Raw genomic sequence first — 7,696 nt, forward strand, 5'->3', positions numbered from 1 at the left:
TGACCATGTCTTTGTGAATGGGCGCTACCAGTTGCTGCTCGTTGCAGTCACCTGAGCCAAACCAACGCCGAGCCAACTAACAATGCAGCCACAATTTGCATATTTATAATGATTTTTGCCCCATTGTTTACGGTTGAACAGCTTTGTATAGGTGCGCTCTTTTCCCACTTTCAGCGCTTTGCATTTGCAATTAAGGGATCGCAGCGTCATATTGACGTGGTAATGTCGTTTTGAGCGCCATAAACTTTGCGAAAACTCCTGTCATTCGTAGTCTGTACTCTTGTGTTGGCATATAACATGTGTTCTCAGGTGAAGGTCAAGTGTTTATGACCATAAACGCGTGCGTTCCACCCTTTCATCTTGAGGACTCCCCTATCATAAATTGATATGGTCCAGGAGATACAAAAGACTTCAGTATTTCTGTAAAGAAAGAGCATTTCAGCTCTGTGCAAGGGAATGCTTGGTCCGTGTGGTGGCACGAAAAACTTCACAACTACTGAATCTTTTGCGGACTAAGAAGGCTCCAAAACAGAACGGGCCCTACAACATGAACGGCGGTGTCTCCTCTGTTTTAGTATTCACAGCAAAAACGAGGAAAACTTCCAAAAGGTGTATTCGTTGAAGATTCCATTAGTTGGCCAACACCGCGACATGGAAGCCATTCGAACAATACATTCGGTTCCAGCCCAGTTCTGTTTTTCCCAAAACGCTCGTTGAAAACAGAAGTTTGTCGGCCAGGTGAGTATTTTAGCCTCGAAATCTTGTCCGTAATTTTTTTTGCGACTTGCGGTTTTGTCGCCCTGGTACACAAACTTTGCAGGAATGCCCCATTATATTCGAAGTTTTGGTGGTGGGACGTCAGACCTGATGGCGAGCTGAGGCACAACGTGGCCACGCAGAATCATTTGCTGAATGGATCGCCATAAATTTCGACGCATCGCCACTTCCAGCTGTCCCACTTTCTAACATTACTTCTTAACATATTCAGAATTTTATTCCATATATTTGATTTTTAATGCTGTACGATTGTATGTGCTGCAGTGCAGTAGCCGCTAGCAACCTGGCTTGTTGACCCAGGCGAAGCTGTCACAAGTACCAACATCCCGCTTTGGCACACATTTTTTGTTCGGGGTTTCCGGTGCTATTTAAATATGGGTGTATGGGGGTCAGGCTTGTCTGTGGCAGAATGCAAAAAGGGGTGACCGTTCCCCTATTATCGCAGATCAAAGGCACTGTCGCAGCGTATGCGACGCACACACTGCACCAAAGTTTGAGCCTTTTTTTCGTCTCTTTTGTGGGAATTTTGAAGAGTCATCTAGGCCAAACCAACAGATACGTTGTTAGGGTTCATTAGCTGCAGCGGTTGTCATCCGGTCAGAACGGATGTTTGAGTCAGTACGTCTTCCAGTGATTCAAGCAGTGACCCGAAGAAGACACTTTCATTTTGCAAGCCCAACTTCTCGCACAGATGTAATTTATTGAGGAAGCTTTTAACTGCAAAGTCTGACCTCTTCCCTTGCGTTCCGCCATGAAGTATAATTGCTGAGATTTCTTAAGGTTAAAGGTTTAATTAATTTATTAAAAAGGGCAAATTATTGTTCCGTGTAGTTTTTCGATTGGAAATCGAGTGACGTGCTGAAAATTCCGAACATGTTTGTACCCGTGCTCTCCATTTGCGAACGACACTGAGTCGCCTTTTGGTCCGGGGACTCACATCTACCTTCGTGGGAACATCTGGAAGTCGATCAAAGGGTTCATAGCACTTTATGGCCGGGGAACGAGACAAGTATTCTTTTCCTGTCGAAGCCTCTTTTAATTAGCAAGCAGTCCCAAGCCAAACTTATTAATCTAGGGCCCAAGGTGTTATCCAAATCTGTGGTCGATAACATTGACTTTTTGTACCCTTAGATGGCCCCCTGCGTGGGAGGTCGTCTGTATCGAACACTGATATAATTATTGGTGATGTAAAAAATAATTGGACGCTATCTGACGAGAATGTAAAGAGTTGATTAAAGTGTACGAGGGGAGAATTTTCAGAGATGCGATTTACAGGCTGTTTTGTTGGTTCGCGGATATGTAGAATCGTGATTCAAACCCCTGCAATTACGTCACCGCCCGAAAGAAAAGCGTACTTTTATGTTGGCATTCAGCGCCTTACAAAACATACCAAGCGACAAAGAAACTGGGTTCATTTGTGCCTTTGTCATGCAAATTAGGCCAGCTATGGACATTTCTTCACATAGGGGTGGGCACCGAGAAATTCTCACGCTGTTTGGCTGCCCATTCCATCGGAGCGCTCAGAGTCTGTGAAACCACGACGGCGCTCCCTACTACCCTAATAATGAGACAGCCCCCTCCGAAATCTTCGTGTCAACCTTGATTCAGCAGCTGCAGGCAAAAGGTCGCGATCACCGAAGCGTCCCTTACCCGCAAACAACGAGATTTTAAAAATCGGAAATGCTTCTTTACTTAGCGCCACGCCGCTGTCCACAGGGCAAACAAATTCTTTTGTCATCGGCTTAAGAATAGTTTTTCTCGTCTTTCTTAATTTACATGATTACATAGGCTGCGTGCTGCCTTTGCAGATAACCTAATTTCTCACGAGATAAAAAATTTCTAAAAGGTGCAGGTTTGACAATGGGCCAATCACATACAAGTCAAAAGTAAGGACGTGAAAGCTTGGCCCGTGGTGTCGAACCATCGAGGCAACAATCTTAAGCAATGCCTTTTCGCTTTATCCCTGGCTATGGATACACAGTTCAAACAATAGTTGCAAAGCTTTGAGTACTTCAAAGGATTCCAGAATGACCTTCAGTGCGTCATGGAGCTATGAAGACCCCTTTCTAGCCAGCATGGTGTGTCAATATTTCGCGAAAAAGACCTCTGTCGTGTGAAGTGACTATGACCATGGACGTACAAAAATCTGTTTTTGGACATCCATGCTATGACCGGCCTGTCTCTCAGTAGACCGTATTTATTGTAGGAAAAAGATCATTCTGACAAAAAAGTTAGAAGTCAATGAACTTCGGTTTGCCAGAAAACGCGCCTCTTATATCATGGAGGTACATTTTTACCCTCCATAATTATATTATTTGACGGTCGGGTATAATCGCCATAAATTCCTATTTCAGACAATAGTCACTTTGCAAATTGTTTATTTGTCTTTGTTTGACCTGTCGCCCGTCAATTGTTGTGTTTTGGCCGATGTGTGATGGTCGTTAGTTGAATGTCGTCTTCGTGTTTTGGATACGTGTGTTACCTGCCCTAGATAAATCCACGGAGGTATTTTAGAACCTTGTGTGCAACAACCTCCATGATGTATTATCAACCGACAGAGTTTGTTATGGAACTTGTCATCTCGTACCGATTGCTTTGCTGGTCGGATCTGCTCGGTGTATGACTGCATTGAGTCTTTTTACGACCAAGTCCATAATGCAGCACCGCTACCTCAATAGTTACCCCCTCCGACGGCGCCATGTGCCTACTTTTCATTTCGTGGTGAACACATTCACGGAACGGTGAAACCACTGTGGATATAGTTCAACTCAAAATTCAAATGGAGGTCTTATTTTCACCCCCACGGTCGCAACTAGAGGTTTTTAACAAGCTAGGCCGATGGCAAAATCCGCCCCAATGGGTCACTGCATCCTGTTGTCCCGATTCGCACGGAGGAAAAGACAAATAACGTTAGCATTGAGTAACATTTGACCTCAAAGGCGCCGACTTAAACTGCACCCATAGGATATCTTCAACTGCGTCACAAAAAGGCGACATTTCTTTGTAATTTTATTCCTATTTCCTTGGGAATATCACTCTTAAATTATTATGGCTCACTTATGATTATCGATAGAAAAAAATGGGGTCCCCCTTTGATATGAAGTCTACATAATGATACGGGACGGAATATCTGGTGAACACGATGACCGCCAATATCAATGGGAAGGAGGTTTTTCCAACAAGGAGACCAGAAGATTATGCTTTGCCCGTGTCTATTCCCGAACTATTTTTACTTTGTTCTATTTCACATCCACAATAGATGTTGTCTAAGTAAGAGGGACAACCTGTAAATCTTGGTCGTTTTAGCAGTTACGAGAGACAATCACTGTGCAATGGAGACATTGCATAATTAATTGTGCCAAGTCGACACATGCCAGCAAGTCGGTGAGAGTGAGTGTTCGTCTTGCATGGATGGCTGGGTTTGTACAGCTGCTGAGGAGCATTGTGGGCTGTACCCATTACCAGAACAGCCTGTCGCAGAAGTGCCACTGCCCCTGCCACCCCTTTCATCACTGTATAGACTCGACCATTCCATTGAAAAGTAAAGGAAGGTACCAAAATTTACGCAAAGAAATTATCGGGAAATCGTTTATGACTGCCACTCTATAACTACCCTCAAGTAACGCCAGACGAAAATTCAAGCACGGAGATCTTATCCACTTTCATGGTCAAACTGATTTAAGTTTCAGTCTCACCGGACATTCACTGGGCAAATTCAGTGTATCGCCGTCAACATAAAAATCTAGGTCATGACCTGTAATTCGCATCTTCAAGTCAGCCCAAGGCTCACATACGCACGACAAGTTGAACAACGCCAGGCATGCTTTGCGAGTTTTCTCGTAATTGACGATGTCACGAGGTCAGTCAATCTGTGCGTACCGCGTGATTTGAGTCAAAATCTCAATAATTTGTTTATCTTTGAAATTCTTTGTCAAGGGTAATCTTGGCAGTTATTGTGACAAATGTTGTGAACAAAAATGTTTTTATCGAAACTACAGAACGGTACGTCTCAAGCAACGATAATATTTAGTATAATCCGTCATGCAGATAAACAGACTGTGTGTCAATCTTGAACTAACAACAGGTGTTGTAAGCAAATTTCCGGACAGCATAATCTGAATGTACAACAATATTCACCATGCGAAACTACTTTCGGCATTTCCTGCTACTATTACGTCACTTCATCGATTGCAGGTAAATTCACTGTGTACCAATTTCCTGTATTTTGACACAGTCCCTCCACCAAGGCTGTCATTTGACAGACCCACTTTTCTTCTAAAGACAATGCCTAAGTCCAGCACAATCGCACTAATCCACAGATAAACATTTCCGAGTCAGAGTCTGTTCCACACAATCACCACACCGTCATGCAATTCTAATATCGGCGTATTGTGGTCTGATTTCAGATTGCACCCAGCTGCACCTCCAAGGACCAGTATGTGGCTTCTGGGATAAGAGACGCCATGAAAAATTTAAACTCCCAGCGATAGTCGTTGGCAAAACTTCACGAGAGAGAGAGAACCTTGATGTTTGAATCATCGACCACAAGCTTGGACGTACAACCACCTTTGCCTCAATACCGTTCTCCTACAACTCACAGGAGGACAACTGCTTCGACGCTAGCTTTTAAGTAATTCCTTTTTGGAGATTTTTGTCGTCGGCGGTAGGACGACAACTTGGAGTAGAATTATTAGGTATTACAATATGTGCTTTTTGTTCTGCAACTGTTCATTTTGTCACATTTATTTATTCCGTAAAATGTTCTGATAATTTTTATCCATACGTTGTTGTTCAAGTGTCGCGCTTGTTTTATTTAGAGACTAAAAGTGCCGATATAGGAAAAGACAAAATATCTTATGATTGTTGTCTGTCTTGTGTCATCTTTTTGTTATTCATATGTTACAGACGCCTCTTTGTGTTCAACAGCGAAAAGTTACATTCAAGTTTGGACCTGTTTGTGCAATTCCCGTACTCTCATTGTTTTGCCTTTGTTGTTTGTCTTCTCACACCTTGCACGTGAATGATTGCCCCAAACAGTCGCTCCGTTTTTCAGGTTTACGTCTGCTTCACCATGACGATCGGATTTTGGCAGAAGCTTACTGCGCAGTCTCCGCGTATAGATCCTAGCCTACACTGAGTGACAGATAGCTTTTCATACTGCACACCAGCATCGAGGATGGACCTGGAATGGAAACACGGAATAGTGGCTGTGTCAAAACAAAATGTGTAGTGAGTAATTTCTTCTGAAAGGCTGAGACGAGTGCAATCGTTTTTAATTTTTTATTGACTTTATTCCTCTTTCCGCCACCACGATATCATTTTAGAAGGTGACATTTTAGTCAAAAGGCGATGTGGGGAATTACGATTTGAAACTATTTAAAAAAATATAGATTTCCATTCCAGTTCAAGTTGATTGGCTCAGAGTTTCTTTTATAAAGTTCATGATTGACCGTCATCGATTTCAGTCGAAAGTGACCTTCGACGGTTGTAGATGTCTTTTGTCAGGTGATTCATTATTGAGGGCACATCATTTACGGAAGCATTTACACATATTATTTGGGTGTGTCGAAGATGACTTATTTATTCAACACCCTTAAAAACATTGGAACTCGAAGTTGACCCGAGATGAATAACTTGTCAAACTTTCCAAATTTCAAATGACGGGCATTCTATTGAACCCCACTTCTCTATCAACGAAAGAGGCCAGGCGTGACGTCAATTATGGTCTTTCAACCATGTGTTTTCATTGTTTCCGACTAAAGGCGTCTTTTAGATTATATTGTGAAAGTTCGCATGGGCTTGCTAGACTGGGTTGACCTATATTTAGGAATGTCCCGTTCAAGAGGGTCGAGATAGCTACGTGTTGATGTGAGTGAGATACCGGCGAATATACCAATTCGCCCAGAGGCAAAAACAATCGGATAAAGTGACGTCAGAGACCCATTGGTGAGTGGATGTCCGCAGGGACAAGTTTAAGCCATGTCTTTGTTATGTCATCGGGCGTACCAACAGGTGTTTCGTTGAAGTCAGACTGGCATTAGGACTGATGGTCTGTACGAATAAAATGTGAGGAATGACATTAAACACTGATTCTATCCATACTTTGCATACACAGGGTTCATCAATCTTTTTCGGCCGGAATTCCCCGTCGGCACGCATGCTTCAAAGACAAGCGCAGTCTCGCTTTACGCAAGTGCTCACGATTCCTTTGAGACGCATAACAGAGGCTTTGTGACGGTCTGACTTACCGTGTAGTCATCTTTTTCTTTACTGTCAAGTAGCTCCTGTCGAGATATGGCGCCCGTTTTACAATACACCGTCGCATGGCTTTGAAAAGAGCCCTTTGAAGAGGGAAGTTGCAGTGATTAACAGTTCAACTTTGAACGCTTTGCTTTTCTTCTCACGAACGTCTGGTTGAAAAAAGTGTTGTTGTTGTGAGTTGACAGTTCACTAGTTTCTATGTGTCTGTGTTTCCTGCATTAATAGCTTTTGTTGACATGTTCCGAAACATATTGGCAAAAGACGTACAGAAAAATGCACCATACGTTGTCCTCAGTGTTTCTGTGACGAGATGGCATTTCCATAATTTGAAGATGCTGGCTAGATAATTTTAGAGATAAGTTGTATCGTTGTTGTGACAACTAACCAGTGGGCGTTATTAGGTCTCTCTGGCTCTGATTAGAAGGTCAGGACTTGCGCAATGTTGGTCAGACTGGCAAATATTGCACTCGTCCCGGCCTGCTAGTTTGGGTACTTGGCATCGTAAGGCAATAAACTCGAGTCTTTTTGAGCAAAGAAAAACATTGAAGCCTGTCCTTATATTCCCTTTTTTGACATTCCGTTACGTTCTTGACATATTCGTTGCTCTCTCGGTCTTTTCCTGTCGCCTGCGTCTCTGCAGTGCGTGCGAAGAAAGGGC

At 43.1% G+C, this 7,696-nt stretch overlaps 1 long non-coding RNA gene across 1 annotated transcript; it reads left to right on the forward strand.

The window, feature by feature from the left end:
• The first annotated feature begins 386 nt into the window (after positions 1-386).
• LOC139128543 (uncharacterized) lies at positions 387-6,464 on the forward strand. The gene is made up of 3 exons (XR_011551331.1): positions 387-738; positions 5,184-5,471; positions 5,831-6,464. It is a non-coding gene; the product is annotated as an uncharacterized lncRNA (long non-coding RNA).
• The last annotated feature ends 1,232 nt before the right edge of the window (positions 6,465-7,696 follow it).

Source organism: Ptychodera flava, unplaced genomic scaffold, assembly GCF_041260155.1.
Source record: "Ptychodera flava strain L36383 unplaced genomic scaffold, AS_Pfla_20210202 Scaffold_58__1_contigs__length_828623_pilon, whole genome shotgun sequence".
Classification (NCBI taxonomy): domain Eukaryota; kingdom Metazoa; phylum Hemichordata; class Enteropneusta; family Ptychoderidae; genus Ptychodera; species Ptychodera flava.